Source organism: Hyla sarda, chromosome 7, assembly GCF_029499605.1.
Source record: "Hyla sarda isolate aHylSar1 chromosome 7, aHylSar1.hap1, whole genome shotgun sequence".
NCBI lineage: Eukaryota > Metazoa > Chordata > Amphibia > Anura > Hylidae > Hyla > Hyla sarda.
In genome coordinates, this window is record NC_079195.1 from 34,412,627 (window position 1) to 34,437,070 (window position 24,444).

Consider the following 24,444-nt stretch of genomic DNA (forward strand, 5'->3'; position numbering starts at 1 on the left):
ATGATTATAGTCCGTGTATCCATTATATGGAGTTAGGTACTGTTCTTTCTGTTCTTAGTTAAGCAGATCTTCTTGTGATATATTAAGAAGTGAAATCAGCACAGAACAATCATTGGGGGGGGGATTCATCAAAACCCGTCCAGAGGAAAAGTTGCTGAGTTGCCCATAGCAACCAATCAGATCGCTTCTTTCATTTTTGAAAAGGCCTCTGAGAAATGAAAGAAACGATCTGATTGGTTGCTATGGGCAACTCAGCAACTTTTCATCTGGAAAGGTTTTGATATATCTCCCCCAATGTACCTAAAATGTATAAGACAAGTAAAACTTAGAGCTCCGCTTTATGCTGAACTGAGGACATGAAGATGTTTTGACTTGATAAAGAACAAGATGGGGCACAGGATGGTGTGCGGTATATTACGGCGTGGTTCACAAAGATTCAGTAGCAGACAACGTGCATAAGGAACCGCCAGCTATCGAAAGCAGTGGTCTCCAAACTGTGGGCCTCCATATGGGAGTTGTAGTTATGAAACATCTGGAGGCTCACAGTTTGGGCACCACTGACCTAAAGTGTACCAGGGCTTGGTAGACACTTACTGTCAGCGAAAACAAGGTCAAGAGTTTGGGTTTTTACCGGCTGAATCTTTTTGCTTCCTGGAAGGTTACACAGGCCTTGTGTATCTGCCGGGGGTGAGCCTTTACCGAACAGTTCTGGTCTCAACCAACTATAGGTGACAAAAAAAATTCCACCAAACTGCACGTGCTCCGTTGTCTCCCTCAGTACATAGCGCTGTCATCTTTCCACACAATATAACACATCACGGTGACAGCAAAAAAGAAATAGAAATACATCAGTGGAAACTATAAAGGGTCATGAGATCCTTCCCGTCTTATGCTTCAATATACAGTATTTTCTAAGAAATATTTTGCACAAATTGCTGACACACGACACGTACGGTAAATGTTTTTTGCAGCAAAAAAAAAAATTACATCTACAAATAATGAAACATTTTTTTTTTTTTGCTTCTTTAGAACAGAGGAACAGATTTGTTGTAATCGGACCAAAGTAAGATTGTAAGTGCAACTTGTATTAAAAGAGTTTCCAGAAATGCTAAAACAGCATCACTCCTGTCATCAAGTGGTTTATAGTACTGCATTTTAGTCCGATTCACTTAAATGGAGCTGAGCTGCAATACCAGACACAACCTCAGGACAGGAGTGGTGCCATTTTTTTGCAAGAAAGAAGTTTACATTAAAGGGGATTAAACTCCAGTACATGAGACAAGTACTTATCCACTATACACAGGACAGGGGATAAGTGTCTGAAGCGTCCTACCACTAGTAATCAACCAAACTGGTTAACCTAAGAGAATGCGTTGGTATTGTGATGTCCCAGTATGGGATATAGTCCCGTACAGTACTTAGGCCCTGTCATGTTGAGTGACCTTCTGCAGTGTCTCCCCCATAGTAATATATATATATATATATATATATATATATATATATATATATAATGTATAGTGTTATGTGTGTTATGTATAAAGAACCTTTAAGGACCTTTGAGTTAGTCACATGATATTGCGTTCAAATGATGTGTTTGTTACCCAGAGAGCACCAGCTAACCAGGTGACCTGTAGCTTGACCTATGGGCTTCTGGCACAGCCCCCTTTATAAGGAAGGGAGGGGCTGCAATCTGTCTCTTTTGCTTTTCTGCTGGGGTACAGTAAAGACCAGACGTCTCAGAGCCAGTGTCCAGCACACCTGGAGGCCTCAAGCCTAACCTACAGCCATATGTCAGTAAGTCAAGTCATCTCTGTCTGCTGTCACTGCCTACAGTCAAGTCTATAGTCAAGTCTATTATAGTCAGCGTGGCTGCCCAAGTCTGTCAAAGTCACTACAAGTCCCAGCAAGCTGTGAGGTCCTTCTGTGTTACTGGTCACCTCTCTGGGATCCCGGCCTAGCTGTAAAGACTATTTCCACCTGTCTACCTCAGTAAAGCTACCGTCAACCCTAACCTGGTCTTGGACTATTATTGCCCTGCCTAACCTTGGGCTGGCAGAGCTACCTTTGGGTGGTTACTTAGGAAAACCATGCCCTGGCATCACGAACATTTAGGGGTTAATAACACCTTCCCCTGGGCTACAACATCTGCCCCATACACCTCCCCTTCACACCCCGTGGCTCACCACAGTATCAGCAGAGATTTTCTAGAATGTCTTTTTTGTGCGGATTCCAGAAAATTGGTATAAAATAGTGAATATAAAATTAACTACAACACAAGGACGTGTAATAATCATGCGGTTGTCTGTGAGTTTTACACGACTGGACAATCATATACAATCTCAGCATTCTATAAAGGTTGGTAGATGCTGACACAGTACAGTGATATTTCCATTGGTACAAAATCTGTTCTAGTGACTCCAGCTTAAAGGGGTAGTCCAGTGGTGAAAAACTTATCCCCTATCCTAAGGATAGGGATTAAGTTTCAGATCACGGGGGGGGGGGGGGGGGGGGGGGGTCTGACCGTTGGGCCCCCCCACAATCTCTTTGTACGGGGCCCCGGCTCGCTGGGCAGATAGAGGGTGTCGACCACCGCACGAAGCTGCGGCCGACATGCCCCCTCAATACATCGCTATGGCAGAGCCGGAGATTGCCGAAGGCAGCGCACCGGCTCTGCCATAGAGTTGTATTGAGGGGGCGCATCAGCCGCCACTTCGTGCGGTGGTCAACACACCCCCTTCCCACTGGCTGTCGGGGCCCCGTACAGGAGATCGTAGGGGGCCCCAGCGGTAGGACCCCCCACGATCTGAAACTTATGCCCTATCCTTAGGATAGGGAATATGTTTTTCACCACTGTACTACTCCTTTAATGAAAATTGGAAGGGTGCGCACATCATACAGGCACACTATAGGGCTCCTATGGGGCCTTTAAAGAGTAGGTGTTGTACTCTGGTTTGCTGATGAGCTTAATGAGGAGAAACTGTGCAGGACTCCCCTCCCCTGAGGAGCCTTATTGTTAGAAATAGAAAACAAGGGGTGCGTACAGCACTTGGCTGTGTTTGGATGTCCTGAAGAGCAGTGTTTCCCTACCAGCTGTTGCAAAACTACAACTCCAAGCATGCCCGGACAGCCGAAGGCTGTCCGGGCATGCTTGGAGTTGTAGTTTTGCAAAAGCTGGAGGCCCCCTATTTGCATAGAGAGTGAATGGAGCCGCAGTCAAGCATGTGCCACGATATTCACTCGGGGGTCAAAGGGCTTGGTATCAATGGGGCGGTCAGACCAAGCTTGTCATCCCCAGTTGTTCCCAATCGGTGTGCCGTAAGGGCCAGCCAGGTGTCCCACGACAGTCCGGTGGGGAAGATGGCAAAATATTTGCAGAGGGTCTTGCCTACAGTGGGGTCCTACCTACAGTACGGTCCTCTATATGGAGGCAAGCCACCTACAGTGGGGTCCTGCCTACAGGGGGCAAGCTACCTACAGTGGGTCTTATATATAGGGGGCAAAGTATCTACAGGCAGGGTCTTACATGCAGGGGGCAAACTACCTACAGGAGAGTCCTACATACAGGAGGCAAACTAACCCCTACATCAGGGGGAAAGGGAAAACACTGCCCTATCCTGTGGTCCTGCTCTGAGGTCTCCCCTTGTAAGCAAGTAGAAGATAGGATCAGAGGAAGACTGGAAGGGGAGGAGACTGGACCTGCAAGGGACTAGGGGTAGGTAAGTATAGCATTTTTTTTTTTTTGGTGCATCAGCAATAAACCATTTTTTATCTAAATGCCAGAATACTACTTTAAATTAAATGAGACTGCAATGGGTATGACACAATACAGATAGTAATATCTATTTGCTAATATCCTGATGTATTGCCGTGCATAGTGCCCTTTATAGATGTGAATGTAGCCTAATCCTGCCTTCGGCTATAAAACCTCACCTACTGTTTGCTAAAGGTTTTATAAATACGTTACAACAATAAAGTTGGAAGTACAACCTTGAAGTCAAGACGGTAAATTTCACAAACCAACGCCAGGACACCGGCTCCATTCAAGACGATTCCAGGAAATGGACAATAATAACGATGACAAAAAGGAAACCCCTATTTTAATCCTAACTCAAAGTTTAGTAAGATTATATATATTTAACAAGATACAAATAGGGTGCACAATCTAAGGCAGTGTTTCCCAACTAGGGTGCCTCCAGCTGTTGCAAAACTAAAACTCCAAGCATGGCCGGACAGTCAACGTCAACCAGACAGCAAAAGTAGCAGTACTCCAAAAAGTGCTGCCACTTTGCTGTTTGGAATTAGATATTAGGAGGTGGATGTAGGGCTGTGACATGTCTTCAGTTAACGGTTGTCATAACCATAGGGCAAACAATGCAGGCGTACAATAGACACCACACGATTATATGGGTAGTATAGGCTGTACCTGTCAAACTAAAACCTTTGACACGTCACAGAGCCCTCATTGCTTCCTTCTTAGTTTGTCCTTGTCATGTGATGGACAAATACATGCATGGCTCGTAACATTTACTGTACAGTAAGCAGAGATCTTGAAAACTGCTTCATTCTAACTAGAGATGAGTGAACTTACAGTAAATTCGATTCGTCACGAACTTCTCGGCTCGGCAGTTGATGCCTTATCCTGCGTAAATTAGTTCAGCCTTCAGGTGCTCCGGTGGGCTGGAAAAGGTGGATACAGTCCTAGGAAAGAGTCTCCTAGGACTGTATCCACCTTTTCCAGCCCACGGGAGCACCTGAAAGCTGAACTAATTTATGCAGGAAAAGTCATTAACTGCCGAGCCGAGAAGTTCGTGACGAATCGAATTTACTGTAAGTTTGCTCATCTCTAATTCTAACCCCTGATGTTAGATCCATTTCACAGAAAGACAGACTTACGTAGAATTTCTGGCCGGGAAAAAATTCCAGTCAAATATTCCATGGGCAGCAAGCGTCCATTAAAGGGGCATTCCAGGGGAGAACATTTTTTTTTTTTTTTTAAATCAACTGGTGCCAGAAAGTTAAACAGATTTATAAATTATATAGGAAAAGAATATATAACCAATCTTTCTAGGATTTTACCCCGAAAGGTACACAATGAATTCCAAATTAATATAGAGATGCTTCAATTAATACAAATTTTTTATTAAACATATATAAAACAATTGTATACAATTACTATAATCCTGGCACAGATGTATTAAAGGTGAAAGTCCACTGGGCCCTAGTGGTGTTAATCGCCAAAATATAATAATTTAATGGAAGACTGCAATGGTTGTCGCTTCCAATGAATCGTGAGTCTCTATGCCAGGTTCACACCATCTGTGCGTTGCAAGGTCCGGTAATTGACCTAGACGCGTTTCAGGGTTGTTTCGCTATATTGCATGACCCTTTCTTCACTAGTGTTGAGCGGCATAGGCCATATTCGAATTCGCGAATATTCGCGAATATATGGACGAATATTCGTCATATTCGCGAATAATCGCATATTCGTAATATCCTCGTTATATTTTCGCATATGTGAATATTCGCGTGTGCGAAAAATAACATATGCGAAAATTCGCATATGCGAATATTAACATATGCTAATTTTCGTATATGCGAACATTTGCACACCGGTCTCACACAGTAGTATTAGAGCCTTCTTTACACCACACAAGCTGGAAGCAGAGAGGGGTGATCACTGTGATGTGTACTGTGAAAAAAAAAACAAAAAAAAAAAAACGAATATTCGTAATTACGAATATATAGCGCTATATTCGCGAATTCGCGAATATGCGATATTCGCGAATAAAATTCGAATTGCGAATATTCGCGAGCAACACTATTCTTCAGTAGGAATTGAAGTAAAAAGTATATTGAAGCTTCTCTTATGGATCGCTTCTATATGGTGGTTCACATTTGGAGCTACTTCATTAAGAGGTCAGAGATAATATCTGGCCTGGATTAAACATCTAAATTATATCCAGTATCTATTGATCCAGTTCACACTGTATCATAGCGTTTTTATATCCTATTTCACATATATATATATTAGAGGAGAGCAGTTAAACAGCAGCTTATAGATAGATTGTAGAAATTTTATATAAGCTGCTGTTTAACTGCTCTCCTCTAATATATATATGTGAAATAGGATATAAAAACGCTATGATACAGTGTGAACTGGATCAATAGATACTGGATATAATTTAGATGTTTAATCCAGGCCAGATATTATCTCTGACCTCTTAATGAAGTAGCTCCAAATGTGAACCACCATATAGAAGTGATCCATAAGAGAAGCTTCAATATACTTTTTACTTCAATTCCTACTGAAGAAAGGGTCATGCAATATAGCGAAACAACCCTGAAACGCGTCTAGGTCAATTACCGCACCTTGCAACACACAGATGGTGTGAACCTGGCATAGAGACTCACGATTCATTGGAAGCGACAACCATTGCAGTTGCAGTCTGGACTTTCACCGTGATTTGCCACCAACCCGAACCTGCTGGGAAAGATCTACCTTCCATCCACCCTGAGACCACATCATTCTCCATTACCATCCACCATGAGGGACGCCAGCGCTGTGCCCGCCCCATAACATCATCACAGGAGTAGTACGGAGCCTACTGGGGACGTTGTGCCAAACGCACCCCTGCACAATTAAAACTCTGCACAAGTGCCAGCCCTGTGCCAGCGCAGCCGGCATGTGGTGAACGGAGATAACATCGAGCGCCAGGAGCGGGTGAGATACATTGTATCAGCAGTGTTCAATACAGACCAGTTCAAAGCCTGTATCAGCTAAAAAGACTGAAACAAGTTACCACATATTGGATACACTATCTATTATATCATCTATTATATCTATTACAAAGGCTACATTTGCTTTTACATTTACTGCAAAGACTTTTTTTGTATCAGCTGTACCAAAAAAGGACACAATATTTCTTTCCAGACTGGAACTTCCAGTAATACTTATTATATGGTTGCCAGAACTTAAAGTCTTCCATTAAATTATTATATTTTGGCAATTAACACCACTAGGGCCCAGTGGACTTTCACCTTTAATACATCTGTGCCAGGATTATAGTAATTTTATACAATTGTTTTATATATGTTTAATAAAAAAATGTTATTAATTGAAGCATCTCTATATTCATTTGGAATTCATTGTGTACCTTTCGGGGTAAAATCCTAGAAGGATTGGTTATATATTCTTTTCCTATATATTTTATTCACGGCCGTTGGGGTTTCGGCATATAACCAACCACATCCTCGGATTTTTGGTTTGTGAGCTGCACACACACACTTACATTTTATAGATTTGTAAATGACTTCTATTAAAAAATGTTTAACCTTCCAGTACTTTTTAGTAGCTGTATGCTACAGAGGAAATTCTTTTCTTTTTGAATTTCTTTTTTGTCTTGTCCACAGTGCTCTCTGCTGACACCTCTGCCCATGTCAGGAACTGTCCAAAGCAGCATAGGTTTGCAATGGGGATTTTCTCCTGCTCTGGACAGACTCACATGCACCTTCATCAGGTCCACAAACAGATAAGTTAGGTGTGTCCTGAGGTGCCGACTGTGCATGAGTGGCTTAGCCACTCATGCACAGTCGGCACCTCAGGACGCATGGCTCGTAACGCCGAAACGCGTTGTCCGAACAAATTTCGATAAATTGTCCTGTGCAACTGTGGCGTCTTGAGTCCGTCCTTTAATAGCAGGAGCGCTCTACAAATTCCCCACTTTTATTTACCTATTCTTCCTTCATTATTCCGTACCCAAAGGGATACGGATATGGGAGATAGAGCTGCATACTGCATGCACTGATCTCCACCCATACCTCCCAACATTGTTGGGCTGGCACTGTTGCATCCTCTCAGCAGGTCGGCACAGCACATTAGGTGAGGTGGTGGGTCTCTTCCCTTTCCCATTTGACGACAGCATACGAGAGAGCTCTCCGTTTTTTTGTTCTTTTTCCATTTTCTATCAACAAGGCAACAGGCTCCCCGCGTTCCACTATGCCCATCCCTCTGAACAAAAGTCAGTACTGTTTAAGATCTGCTACCTTCAGCAACAGAAAAGATAGTGATCCATAACCTTGCATCAATGTATTATTTACCCTGTGCCTGGCACAGGAGAGGTTCTCTCAATCTCATGTAGGTTAACACTGCCCTGGCGTCACAAACTGATCTATACACCCTGCACATAGTCAGTAACAGTAGCCGCCACAGGAGCACCTCCGCAGCATATTTGCCAGATGCACTGCCAGCAGTCACAGAGCGAGCCGTAGCTCTGTGTGTCCACTCGTATCTGCAGATTTCCCGCCGGCAGTCACAGAGCGAGCCGTAGCTCTGTGTGTCCACTCGTATCTGCAGATTTCCCGCCGGCAGTCACAGAGCGAGCCGTAGCTCGTATCTGCAGATTTCCCGCCGGCAGTCACAAGCGGACACACAGAGCTATAGCAGCAGCAGTGACTGCCGGTAGCGTCAAATATGCTGTGGATGGGCTCCCATGTGACTCTACCCTAAAGCAGTAAAGGAGTCGTGTTTGAACGACTTAGAAACTTGTCTACATCTAAGCTACTTTGCCATTTAGGAAGAACGTGCACCTCTTTGATAAATGTGTTGAGTACACATGATGTACGCTTAGGCAAACGGGCGTACAATGACAATGATAAATTCACTGCAGCGGCTTTTATTTCATTATTTAATAAACAACTTTTCTGGATCTACAGGAGACAACATTTTCTCCAATGTTTTCACAGGGATCATATAGCAAAGAAATTCTATACAAAATAATCATAGAACTATGAGAAGCAGCAATGTATATAAGTGCACAGTAGCAACTACAGGAGTTAAAGGGGTACTACTATGGAAAACTTTTTTTTTTTTTTTAAATCAACTGGTGCCAGAAAGTTTTGTAAATCACTTCTATTAAAAAAAAAATCTTAATCCTTCCAGTACTTTTTAGGGGCTGTATACTAAAGAGAAATCCAAAAAAGAAATGCATTTCCTGTGATGTCCTGACCACAGTGCTCTGTGCTGACCTCTGCTGTCCATTTTAGGAACTGTCCAGAGAAGCATATGTTTGCTATGGGGATTTTCTCCAGTTCCTAAAATGGACAGCAGAGGTCAGCAGAGAGCTGACATCACAGGAAATGCATTTCTTTTTTGGATTTCTCTTTAGTATTCAGCCCTTAAAAAGTACTGGAAGGATTAAGATTTTTTAATAGAAGTAATTTACAAATCTGTTTAACTTTCTGGCACCAGTTGATTAAAAAAAAAAAAAAAAAGTTTTCCACGGTAGTACCCCTTTAAGTATCTTTTCTGTTGTTTCTAATATAAACCTCATCCAACTAAAGTACCGTAATTCTGTGAAGAATATTTCTTCTGACCTATTTGGCAAGGCATAGTGGATTTCTTTATAGTGGATTTTTATATACTATTTTAATATATTGTTTGATTATTTTACTATTCTGTACTGTAGCATCTGCTTGGACCCTGCAGTTTGCACTTTATATTGTAGTATGAGTCTTTTATATAAATAAATAATATATTAATATTGATTACATCCTGAGGCCAATATTTTAGCAAGTTACCACTATTTTTAGTAGCAATAACATTATTAATATTTCTATTTTATTTCTGTCTATTACTTTTTATAATTAGTCACATACTATACAGGCACTTCTTGCACTACACACATTCACATACAAACCAACCTAGCTGGAGGACGGTGGCTGTCTTTCTTTTTGTATAAAGGTCCTCAGCTTTTTTCATTACCAGCACCCAGGATTTACACAAATTTGTTGAGCTCCCTTTTCTTTCTACTTAAAGGGGTTCTCCACCATAAGGTGATTTTAGTACATACCTGACAGACAGTAATGGACATGCTTAGGAAGAATCTGTGCTTGTCTTGGAGCTAAATAGTTGTGTTGTGGGATTACCATAATGCTGAGGTTATCTTTTAGTGAATAGGCTATTTCCTGTTGGAGTTCCCACCTTACAGCTACAAGTCCCATGATTCCTTGTTTGTAAGTGTGAGTGTGTCACTTTTATCCCTTCCACACATCAGTCACCCCACCCATTAAAACACACCTGTGCTCCCTTCCATGCAGTAGACCAGTGTTTTCTAACCAGAGTGCCTCCAGCTGTTGCAAAACTACAATTCCTTGCAGAACGATTTCAGATGAAATCAGCAGACATCTAATGCTAATGACAGACATCGAAGATCACACTGATCTCCATTATTTAAATGGTTAAAGGGGTACTCCACTGCTCAGCGTTTGGAACAAACTGTTCCGAACGCTAGAGCCAGTGCCGCTAGCCTGTGACGTCATAGCCCCGCCCCCTCTGGACATCACGCCCCACCCCCTCAATGCAAGCTGTGGTGCACCTCCGGGTGAATGGCGGGACCACTGGTTTGGCGGTGTGAGTGGTGGGATCTGATCAGGGGTCAAGTCCTGGGGAAAAAAGTGTGGGAACTCACCCAAGATTTCCACTTAAAGGGGTACTCCGCCCCTAGACATCTTATCCCCCATCCAAAGGATAGGGGATAAGATGTCTGATCGCAGGGGTCCCAGCACTGGGGACCCCCTCAATCTCTTTGCTGCACCCCGCATTCCTTTAGAGAGTTGGGTGCAGCGCCGGAGGCTTGTGACGTCACAGCCCCTCAATGCAAGTCTATGAGAGGGGGCATGTGGGCCGTCACGCCCCCTCCCATGGACTTGCATTGAGTGGGCATGGCTGTGATGTCGCAAGCCTCTGCCCCCCCTTCGCCAGTCATTCGGCACGGAACGAAGTTCACTCCATGCACCGGATGTCTGGGGTGTTAAAGCCGAGATCGCGGGGGTCCCCAGCAGCGGGACCCCCACGTTCAGACATCTTATCCCCTATCCTTTAGATAGGGGATATGATGTCTAGGGGTGGAGTACCCCTTTAAGGGCTGGTCCTGCAGGACTCCTGCTAATGGGAACTGCGTTCCTGCTGTGGAAAAAGTGCAGGAACTCCGTTCCCATGAGTTCCTGCAGGACTTGAGCACTGGATCTGATGTTATTAACCCCAGGGGTCGGATGGTATTAACCCCTATGTGTTTGTGATGCCATTGTGGTTCTCAGGTTCTGGAACACCACACGCCCGGATTCTCCGCTATCCCAGTTGCTAGTAGTGAAATGAGAGTCCACAACCAGTTATGGTCAAACTGAGGCTTTACTGAGTATAAGACAGATGGAATTATCTTCACAGTTAAGGCCAGATTTCCCAGAGAAGTAGCCAGGACCCAGAAGGACCTCACAGCTTGCTGGACCAATATACTTGTAATTAACTTGACTTGTAATTAGACTTGACTTGACTGTATGCAGGACTTGACTAGTTTCAGTGACAGCAGACATAGACTTGAGACTTACTGGAGAGACTGAGGTCTTTGGTGGTTGCTGTCTAAGCAAAGACTTATTCTCAAAGAGAGTGAACTGTAATGGCTGCCCCTGTATATAGTGGGGGGCTGGACTAAAGCCAGTTGGTCAAGCTGTGGGTCATAGATTAAGCTGGTGCTCTCTGGGAGAACATGTGACAACAAATCATGTGACAACATAACACAACATGTGACAAACTTGTACACAGGTCCCTGAGACCTCCTACAGGTCCCTTATACCATATATACATAGGGATCCTGTCTAGGCATTAAAGTGACACACACACCTTTATAAAACCAACAGGGAGACAACAGGGGGGACTCTGCAGGGTAGCCCCCAGGTCACTGAGGGACTCAACCTGACAGGGCCTACAGGTAGTACAGGACTGTGTACCTGTACTGGGACATTACACAGCAATCTGTACAGATGTAAACATAAAATGCCAGGAATCACTGGTATCAGTGGTCCCATCAGCACCCCCGTGATGTAATCGGTTGCTGGGGAAGCCCAGGGCCATACCTGTGCCTCGATGTCTTCCCTGCATCAGCGATGGTTAAAGAAGTTATCCAGGAATAGAAAAAAGGGTTAAATTCTTTCAAAAAAAACGCTCCTGTCTGTCTTCAGGTTGGATGTGATTTTGCAGCTCAGTCCATTGATGTGAATGGAGCCACACACTACCTGGGGACAGACGTGGAGCTGTTTGTGAAAGAAATTGGATCTGTTTTTCTATTCCTGGATAAGCCCTTAGCAATCGAGCACTGATAGCATAGATCAAAGTAAAGCAATATCCTTAAATTGATCTATGTAAGCCCTCCACTGATGGTTTATACTACGCCTCTGGAGGGGAGGTTGAAATATTTTGGAATTTTTTTTTTATTTTTTTAATATCTTTTTTTAAATCCCTCAGTAAATATAAAATAAATCAACGTATTTAATGTCACCGCGTGTGTTATTGTCCGATCTATTAAAATATTACATTCCTGATCCTGCACAATCAATGGCACGAACACAAAAAGGTTCCAAACACCAATATTGCTGATTTTGGGTCACATTACATGTAAAAAAATTATACATTTACAAAGAGTCATCAAAAAGACATAACTACACATAAAACCCCAGCACAGCTCAGTAGAAGGAAAAAAAATAAGTTATAGGGGTCAGAACACGGCAATGAACAATTTTTAATTTCTTTTTTCTTAACCGCAATAGGACACAAGTTTGGTATCATTGGAATTCTACTGACCCATAGAATAAAGCACGTCAGTTTTACCATATTGTGAATTCAGAAAAAATTACTGCCCCACAAATTTGCGCAATTCTATATTTTTTCAATTGTGCCCTATATATATTTTCTGGTTCAGAGTACATGATATGATAAAATAAAGGGTGCCAATGAAAAGTACAGCTTGTTTCATGAAAAATAAGCCCGGATAGAACTATGTCAGTGAAGAAATAAAAAAATGTGTGGGTCTTAGAAGGTGAGGAGGAAGAAAACGTAAGCCAGAAATCTAAATTAGAGGGCATGAAGGCATTAAAAATCCTGACCAAAAATACTGGAAGGGGTAACAAATTTATCAAGTAGAAATGTATCACAAATGGTCGCAAACCTCTTCAAAGCACAATCTGCACCAGCCCAGACCTGACTTACAAAACTGCCTTTGAAAACACTTTTAAAAAGTTGCACATTTTGTGCAAACAACCGCAGAGGAGTCATACAAAATGGTGTTCTGAAGTGATTTATCAACAAATTTATCAACCCCCTGCAATATTATGATAAATATGTCACATGTGAGCAAAACCAAAGCAAAATAAAAAATAAATAAAAAATGACTGTGAAACACACTTTCCAAAAACAGCAATGATAAATCTCCGGGCACCACCTTGTGCTGATCACTGCACTGACACGTCTCCTCCATGCATTTCTATGAGAGAGCTGGAGACACCAGCGCTGTAGCCCCGGCTCGCCCATAGAGATGGAGGGGGCCTGTCAGCCACTGCTTTATGTGGTGGTCCACACAGCTCTGTGCATAGAATGGTGCCCGCACTGTGCATGGGGAGGGCTGGGGCGCTGGGCAGAAGATTCCAGGGGATGGGGTCCCAGCGCTTTCATCCTCTGCAATCAGACACTTATTCCCTATCCTGTGGATAGTAGATCGGTTGTTCAGTACCAAAGTACCCCTTTAACTCCTTAACGACACAGGACATATATTTACGTCCTGCGCCGGCTCCCGCGATTTACGTCCTGCGTCATATTGGGTCGGTCCCGGCAGCCATCAACGGCCGGGAGCCGCGGCTAATACAGGACATTACCGATCGCGTGATGCCCTGTCTTAACTATTCAGAAGCGGCGATCAAAGTTGACCAACGTGTCTGAAGTGAAACTGAAAGTATCCCGGCAGCTCAGTCGGGCTGTTCAGGACCACCGGGATGAAATCCCGAAGAGCTTACAGGACACGGGGAGATCCAGGCAGGAGCAGTCAAGTGCCGATAACACTGATCAATGGCATGTTAATGCATGCCAGTGATCAGTGTAAAAGATCAGTGTGCGCAGTGTTATAAGTGTTATAAGACTGCAAAAAAAGTGAAAAATAAATGTGATTTAACCCCTTCCCTAATAAAAGTTTGAATCACCCCCCTTTTCCCATAAAAAAAAATAACACAATAAACATGTGGTATCGCCGCATGAATAAATGTCCAAACTATAAAAAATATATAGTTGATTAAACCGCACGGTCAATGGCGTACGCCCAAAAAAATTACAATGTTCAAAATAGTGTATTTTTGGTCACTTTTTATACCATTAAAAAATTAATAAAAAGCGATCAAAAAGTCCGATCAAAACAAATATGGTACTGAAAAAAATTTCAGATCCCGGCGCAAAAAATGAGCCCTCATACTGCCCTGGACGTGGAAAAATAAAAAAGTTATAGGGGTCAGAAGATGACATTTTTAAACATATACATTTTCCTGCATGTAGTTATGATTTTTTCCAGAAGTGCGACAAAATCAAACCTATATAAGTAGGGGATCATTTTAACCGTATGGATCTAGAGAAAAGAGATAAGGTGTCATTTTTACCGAAAAATGTACTGCGTAGAAACGGAAGCCCCCAAAAGTTACAAAATTGTGTTTTTTCTTCAATTTTGTCGCACAATGATTTTTTTCCCGTTCCGCTGTGGATTTTTGGGTAAAATGACTGATGTCACTGCAAATTAGAATTGGTGGTGCAAAAAATAAGCCATCATATGGATTTTTCGGTGGAAAATTTAAAGTGTTGTGATTTTTAAAAGGTACGGAGGAAAAAACGAAAATGCAAAAACTGAAAAACGCTGAGGTAAAAATGATCGAAAAATGCAGCAACAGCCGCACAGCAACAACCAGAAAAACTCTGCGGCCAGATGATGGCTGAAAGTCAATAGGAATTGATAAAACGACAAACCCACGTTTTTCTGCGCTCTTGAACTCCGTGGCAGTTTTCCAAAATCGCAGCGTGTTGATTTTTATTTTTTGGACAAAATCTTGGCATTTCTCTCCCATAGAATTTTGTAGAAGAAAAAAAAAGAAAAAAAACGCCATGTGGATTAAGCAAGGATGTTTTCCCATCATTTATTTAAAAAAAAAATCCTTGAGTCACACAATGAAAGAATCACATGACTTGTGATAAAAAATAAAAATTACATTTAAAAAAACACCAAGAAAACGCCAAGACTTAAACCCACTATTTAGTTTTTTGTGGTGGCGTATTTTTGTTGTGTTTTTTCAGGTCAAAAAAGTGAAAACCTAGCCTTAGTGTAAGTTCACACGCGCGGATTTATTAGCGATTTTTCTGCTGCGTATTTGAAAGTGGGCGGGCTCTTCTCAGCTGTCCGCAGCAGATTTTCCGCGGCGGAATTTACACTGCAGAAAATCCGCCACAGTCCCTACTGACTTCAATGGGGCTAGCGGCGGATTTTCCGCAGTGTACATTCCGCCGCAGAAAATCGTCTGCAGACAGCAGAGAAGAGCCCGCCCACTTTCAAATACGCAGCGGAAAACCCGCTAAAAAATCCGCGCGTGTGAACGTACCCTAAGGGTACGTTCACACGAACGGATCACCTGTGGACTTTTCGCAGCATATCTGGGTCAGCAGAAAATCCGCAATAGAGACGGATTTGCAGATTTTCCTTCGGACTCATTGAAGCAATAATAGCAAAATCCACATTGAAATTCCGCAGGTAATCGGCCCGTGTGAACGAGCCCTAAAAAATCGTGAGAACCTGAAGTCATAAATACAATAACTGACACATCTAAGAAATAATACGTAAAAACACGACAAAATAGTCAACAGACATAGATCTTCGTATTCTAAGGGAATAGGTCGCAGGGCTGAGACACATATAAAATAAAATAAAATAAATTAATTTAAAAGAACCAAAAATTCTAACCGTATAAATATTATAATATTTATTTATTAATTATTAATCATTTTTTGTATTATTAATAATAATAATAATAATATATATATATATTTTTTTATTATTTAATTTTATATATATTTTTATATTTTAATTTTATATTTATGTTTAATATTTTACATTTATTTAATATTTAATTTTAAATTTATTTTTTTATATTTTAATTTTATATTTAATATTTATTTTATATTTAATTTTATATTTATTTTTTTATATTTAAATTTTATATTATTATAATTTTTTTATTATTACATTTAAAAGAAACAAAAATTCTAACCGTATAAATATTATAATATTTATTTATTAATTATTAATCATTTTTTGTATTATTAATAATAATAATAATAATATATATATATTTTTTTTTATTATTTAATTTTATATATATTTTTATATTTTAATTTTATATTTATGTTTAATATTTTACATTTATTTAATATTTAATTTTAAATTTATTTTTTTATATTTTAATTTTATATTTAATATTTATTTTATATTTAATTTTATATTTATTTTTTTATATTTAAATTTTATATTATTATAATTTTTTTATTATTACATTTAAAAGAAACAAAAATTCTAACATATTCTATAAATATTATAGTATATTTATTTATTAATTATGAATCATTATTTGTATTATTAATAATATTTATAAATATATATATTTTATTATTATTTTATATATTTTTATATTTTAATTTTATATTTATATTTAATATTTATTTTATATTAAATTTTATATTTATTTGTTTAGATTTTAATTTTATATTTAATATTTATTTTATATTTAATTTTATATTTATTTTTTATTTGAAATTTTATATTATTATAATTTTTTTTAATTATAATTTTTTTTATTATTACATTTATTTTAAGAATATTATAGACTACAAAATCCCCAAGGATTTACTGTTTCGCTGCTATTAGAAGACATGAAAAAATGAGCAACGTCTCTCACGTATATATATATATATATCCCCGAGCTATGAAAACTCCAAGGAGTCACGGAAAGTCTTCTCAGGGTTATTGTCGAAGACGTGAAAGGGAACGAATGAATAAATGAATAAAAAGGCAAGAAGAGCAAGTAAGTGGGGGGGAGAACAATGGAAGAAAGGAGTAAAGCTGTGCACTAGGCTACTCACCCTGCTCTGCTGCTAGTGTGCGAGCGTTATGTTGTGTGGAGGGGTTGAGGTAAACAGGCGCAGTGGTGTGAAATGGGACTCAGCTGCACAGGTCTGCTGAGGAGGAAGCCTCTTAGCTCTGTTTATTACTACCTCCCTAGTCAAGCCTTCCCCCCATTCAGTAGGAGGCAGGACTTTTCTTGTGTTTTTTAAGGCAGTGTGCCAAACAGTGTGCCTCCAGCGGTTGCAAAACTACAACTCCCCGCATGCCCGGACAGCCGTTGGCTGTCCGGGCATGCTGGGAGTTGTAGTTTTGCAACCGCTGGAGATACTCCGCTGTTTAAACTCTTACAGCAAAACATTCTCTCCAGGGGGACATAAAAGTTTGTCCAAGCCCCCCCACACACTTCCTTTGTATTATATTGTGGACTTTCCGGGTTCACAATATAACAAGTGCTGGCAGGTTTGCAGCTTGGACGGTTTCCCCGGCCTTTTGTTTGATTTTTGGATTTACATATGTGGTTTTCTAGTTGGCGCGGCGGCATAACAAATAATAGGCGGCTGTATTGTGCGGCTCGTAAGAAAGGGACTGCAATATAATAGGGTATAATTAGTGGTGTAGTTACAAGAATGGCGAAAGGAAGAAGTCTTAACGTGGACCCGCCCCATTCCCAATACCACGGGGGTCAATGGCATAAACCAAAGCAGGGCTATAAGGCCAGGTTGTCATGTTGTAGTAGCCGCCGGCGGCGGCGGCGGCCACCATCATCGTAGTCATGTTAAAGGGGTACTCTGGAGGAAACAAAAAATGTTTTGAAATCCACTGGTACCAGAAAGTTAAACAGATTTGTAAATTATATCTATATATATATATATATATATATATATATATATATATATATAAATATTAATCCTTCCAGTACTTTTCAGCTGCTGTATGCTCCACAGGAAGTTGTTTAGTTCTTTCCAGTCTGATCACCGTGCTCTCTGCTGCCACCTCTGTCCGTGTCAAGAACAAATCCCCATAGCAAACCTTTCTTGCTCTGGACAGTTCCTGACATGGAGAGGTGGCAGCAGAGAGCACTGTGGTCAGACCGGAAGGAACTACACAACTTCCTCTGGAGTATACGACAGCTGATAAGTACTAGAAGGATTAAGGGGGTACTCTGGTGGAAGTAATTTTATTTATTTTTTTAATTAACTGGTGCCAAAAAGTTAAATAGATTTGTAAATTACTTCTATTTAAAAATCTTGATCCTTCCAGTACTTAACAGCTGCTGTGTGCTCCACAGGAAGTTGAATAGTTATTTTCTGCCTATTCACAGTGTTCTCTGCTGACACCCCTGTCCATGTGAGAAACTGTCCAGAGTAGGAGCAAATCCCCATAGCAAACCTCTCCCGAGGATTTTACAGTACTGGACAATCCCTTTAAACGGAGCAACTTTCCTATAATTCAGTTTTTCCTGCTGATGGTATTGGGGGATGGGGAGATATTTTCTCACAATTAGAAGGGGCGGCACATCTGTAGAATGATTACTGAAGAGTTAATGGTGTGTACAATGGATCGCAGAATACTGTTAATATTCAACCATTTCTCCTGATGCTTCACAGTCACACAACTGGGGCGTAAAGCATTATAAGAAACACATGACTGCTTTATTCCAGAATCAGTGTGACACCCATCTACAGGTTATGTCTGGTACTGCAGCCTGCCATCTATTTCAGTGAATTATCAGCCAGTACCTATGGACAGAAATGGCTCTGGTCCAGCAAGAAGGCAGACATATTCTTATAATATTGTACAACCCTTTGCTGGTTGTACTATGTCAACATTCGGTAACCTCTCTCCGGTGATGGCTGCAGCAGCCAAGATTTTATTTTTATGGGAATAGTCTAAATCAACTCATAACTTAATAGCACGTATAAAAAGGAGTTACACCCCTTTAAGGGATTTTTTATTTATTTGTAAATCAGTGGGGAAACATTTACTGTAAATGTATTCATGGGTTTGCAGCGGGGTGTAACCAAAAATAATAGGCCCCTTGTAAAAAAAACTTGAATTGGTGTCCAACTCTACCATATTCCCTTTCAATAGCAACATCAGAAACACTTATTCTTATTGTAATCTATATAATGCGCAGAAATGATATCACTATACAGGGATGATACACACAGTGATGTCACAGTACAGGGATAATACACACAGTGATGTCACAGTACAGGGATAATACACACAGTGATGTCACAGTACAGGGATAATTCACACAGTGATGTCACAGTGCAGGGATAATACACAGGGATGTCACAGTACAGGGATAATTCACACAGTGATGTCACAGTACAGGGATAATACACACAGTGATGTCACAGTACAGGGATAATACACAGTGATGTCACAGTACAGGGATAATTCACACAGTGATGTCACAGTACAGGGATAATTCACACAGTGATGTCACAGTACAGGGATAATACACACAGTGATGTCACAGTACAGGGATAATACACACAGTGATGTCACAGTACAGGAATAATACACACAGTGATGTCACAGTACAGGGATAATACACAGTGATGTCACAGTACAAGGATAATATACACAGTGATGTCACAGTACAGGGATAATTCACACAGTGATGTCACAGTACAGGGATAATACACAGTGATGTCACAGTACAAGGATAATATACACAGTGATGTCACAGTACAGGGATAATACACACAGTGATGTCACAGTACAGGGATAATACACATAGTGATGTCACAGTACAGGGATAATACAAAGTGATGTCACAGTACAGGGATAATACACACAGTGATGTCACAGTACAGGGATAATACACACAGTGATGTCACAGTACAGGAATAATACACAGTACAGGGATAATACGCACAGTGATGTCACAGTACAGGGATAATACACACAGTGATGTCACAGTACAGGGATAATACACAGTACAGGGATAATACACACAGTGATGTCCCAGTACAGGGATAACACACACAGTGATGTCACAGTACAGGGATAATACACACAGTGATGACACAGTACAGGGATAATTCACACAATGATGTCACAGTACAGGGATAATACACACAGTGATGTCACAGTACAGGGATAATACACACAGTGATGTCACAGTACAGGGATAATACACACAGTGATGACACAGTACAGGGATAATTCACACAATGATGTCACAGTACAGGGATAATACACACAGTGATGTCACAGTACAGGGATAACACACACAGTGATGTCACAGTACAGGGATAATATGCACAGTGATGTCACAGTACAGGGATAATATACACAGTGATGTCACAGTACAGGGTTAATATACACAGTGAAGTCACAGTACAGGGATAATATACACAGTGATGTCACAGTACAGGGATAATACACACAGTGATGTGACAGTACAGGGATAATATACACAGTGATGTGACAGTACAGGGATAATATACTCAGTGATGTCACAGTACAGGGATAATATACACAGTGATGTCACAGTACAGGGATAATACACACAGTGATGTCACAGTACAGGGATAATACACACAGTGATGTCACAGTACAGGGATAATACACACAGTGAAGTCACAGTACAGGGATAATACACACAGTGATGTCACAGTACAGGATAATACACAGAGTGATGTCACAGTACAGGGATAATACACAGTGATGTCACAGTACAGGGATAATATACACAGTGATGTCACAGTACAGGATAATATATACAGTGATGTCACAGTACAGGGATAATATACACAGTGATGTCACAATACAGGGATTATATACATAGTGATGTCACAGTACAGGGGTAATACACACAGTGATGTCACAGTACAGGGATAATATGCACAGTGATGTCACAGTACAGGGATAATATGCACAGTGATGTCACAGTACAGGGATAATATACACAGTGATGTCACAGTACAGGAATAATACACAGTGATGTCACAGTACAGGGATAATATACACAGTGATGTAACAGTACAGGGATAATATACTCAGTGATGTCACAGTACAGGGATAATATACACAGTGATGTCACAGTACAGGGATAATACACACAGTGATGTCACAGTACAGGGTGAATAAACACAGTGATGTCACAGTACAGGGATAATATACACAGTGATGTCACAGCACAGGGATAATACACACAGTGATGTCACAGTACAGGAATAATACACACAGTGATGTCACAGTACAGGGATAATATACACAGTGATGTCACAGTACAGGGATAATACACACAGTGAGGTTACAGTATAAGGTTAATATACACATTGATGTCACGGTACAGGGATAATACACAGTGATGTCACAGTACAGGGATAATACACACAGTGAGGTCACAGTACAGGGATAATACGCACAGTGATGTCACAGTACAGGAATAAAACACACAGTGATGTCACAGTACAGGGATAATATACACAGTGATGTCACAGTACAGGGATAATACACAGTGATGTCACAGTACAGGGATAATACACACAGTGATGTCACAGTACAGGGATAATATACACAGTGATGTAACAGTACAGGGATAATATACTCAGTGATGTCACAGTACAGGGATAATATACACAGTGATGTCACAGTACAGGGATAATACACACAGTGATGTCACAGTACAGGAATAATACACACAGTGATGTCACAGTACAGGGATAATATACACAGTGATGTCACAGTACAGGGATAATACACACAGTGAGGTTACAGTATAAGGTTAATATACACATTGATGTCACGGTACAGGGATAATACACAGTGATGTCACAGTACAGGGATAATACACACAGTGAGGTCACAGTACAGGGGTAATACACACAGTGATGTCACAGTACAGGGATAATATGCACAGTGATGTCACAGTACAGGGATAATATGCACAGTGATGTCACAGTACAGGGATAATATACACAGTGATGTCACAGTACAGGAATAATACACAGTGATGTCACAGTACAGGGATAATATACACAGTGATGTAACAGTACAGGGATAATATACTCAGTGATGTCACAGTACAGGGATAATATACACAGTGATGTCACAGTACAGGGATAATACACACAGTGATGTCACAGTACAGGGTGAATAAACACAGTGATGTCACAGTACAGGGATAATATACACAGTGATGTCACAGCACAGGGATAATACACACAGTGATGTCACAGTACAGGAATAATACACACAGTGATGTCACAGTACAGGGATAATATACACAGTGATGTCACAGTACAGGGATAATACACACAGTGAGGTTACAGTATAAGGTTAATATACACATTGATGTCACGGTACAGGGATATTACACAGTGATGTCACAGTACAGGGATAATACACACAGTGAGGTCACAGTACAGGGATAATACGCACAGTGATGTCACAGTACAGGAATAAAACACACAGTGATGTCACAGTACAGGGATAATATACACAGTGATGTCACAGTACAGGGATAATACACAGTGATGTCACAGTACAGGGATAATACACACAGTGATGTCACAGTACAGGGATAATACACACAGTGATGTCACAGTACAGGAATAATACACACAGTGATGTCACAGTACTGGGATAATATACACAGTGATGTCACAGTACAGGGATAATACACACAGTGAGGTCACAGTATAAGGTTAATATACACAGTGATGTCACAGTACAGGCATAATACACACAGTGATGTCACAGTACAGGGATTATATACATGGGGATGTCACAGTACAGGAATAATACACACAGTGATGTCACAGTACAGGGATAAAATATACAGTGATGCCACAGTACAGGGATAATATATACAGTGATGTCACAGTACAGGGATAATACACAGTGATGTCACAGTACAGGGATAATACACACAGTGATGTCACAATACAGGGATAATACACAGTGATGTCACAGTACAGGGATAATACACAGTGATGTCACAGTACAGGGATAATACACACAGTGATGTCACAGTACAGGGATAATACACACAGTGATGTCACAGTACAGGAATAATACACACAGTGATGTCACAGTACAGGGATAATATACACAGTGATGTCACAGTACAGGGATAATACACACAGTGATGTCACAGTATAAGGTTAATATACACAGTGATGTCACAGTACAGGGATAATACACAGTGATGTCACAGTACAGGGACAATACACACAGTGAGGTCACAGTATAAGGTTAATATACACAGTGATGTCACAGTACAGTGATAATACACAGTGATGTCACAGTACAGGGATAATACACAGTGATGTCACAGTACAGCGATAATGTACACAGTGATGTCACAGTACAGCGATAATGCACACAGTGATGTCACAGTACAGCAATAATGTACACAGTGATGTCACAGTACAGGGATAATACACAGTGATGTCACAGTACAGGGATAATACACAGTGATGTCACAGTACAGGGATAATACACAGTGATGTCACAGTACAGGGATAATACACACAGTGATGTCACAGCACATGGATAATACACAGTGATGTCACAGTACAGGGATAATATACACAGTGATGTCACAGTACAGGGATAATACACAGTGATGTCACAGTACAGGGATAATAGACACAGTGATGTCACAGAACAGGGATAATATACACAGTGATGTCACAGTACAGGGATAATATACACAGTGATGTCACAGTACAGGGATAATATACACAGTGATGTCACAGTACAGGGATAATACACAGTGATGTCACAGTACAGGGATAATACACACAGTGATGTCACAGTACAGGGATAATATACACAGTGATGTCACAGTACAGGGATAATATACACAGTGATGTCACAGTACAGGGATAATATACACAGTGATGTCACAGTACAGGGATAATACACAGTGATGTCACAGTACAGGGATAATATACACAGTGATGTCACAGTACAGCGATAATACACAGTGATGTCACAGTACAGGGATAATATACACAGTGATGTCACAGTACAGGGATAATACACACAGTGATGTCACAGTACAGCGATAATATACACAGTGATGTCACAGTACAGGGGTAATACACACAGTGATGTCACAGTACAGCGATAATATACACAGTGATGTCACAGTACAGCGATAATATACACAGTGATGTCACAGTACAGGGATAATATACACAGTGATGTCACAGTACAGCGATAATGTACACAGTGATGTCACAGTACAGCGATAATGTACACAGTGATTCCCCCGCCAGTACCGCCGCAAACTTTGAAGAACAGAATTTTTGAGGAATTGCAGAATTCAGGACCACTACAAAATACAAACAACAAACATACAAAATCAGTTTGGTAAAGCGTATGGTAAAAGGAGCGTTATTTATCCTGAAAGGCTTGAAAATGGCTCCATAGGAGCAGAAACGTTGCTGTACTGAGATATGTGTGAATAAAATGCACCTTTTTTATTGCAGTGCTGCGCCAT

At 40.7% G+C, this 24,444-nt stretch overlaps 1 protein-coding gene across 1 annotated transcript in view; it reads right to left on the bottom strand.

The window, feature by feature from the left end:
• LOC130281998 (prominin-1-like) overlaps positions 1–17,105 on the bottom strand; it is a 128,942-nt gene extending 111,837 nt beyond the window's left edge. Inside the window, exon 1 of the mRNA XM_056529808.1 lies at positions 16,988–17,105. The gene's annotated coding sequence lies outside the window, so the exon portion shown is untranslated. The remainder of the gene's footprint in view (positions 1–16,987) is intronic.
• Between the last annotated feature and the right edge of the window lie 7,339 nt (positions 17,106–24,444).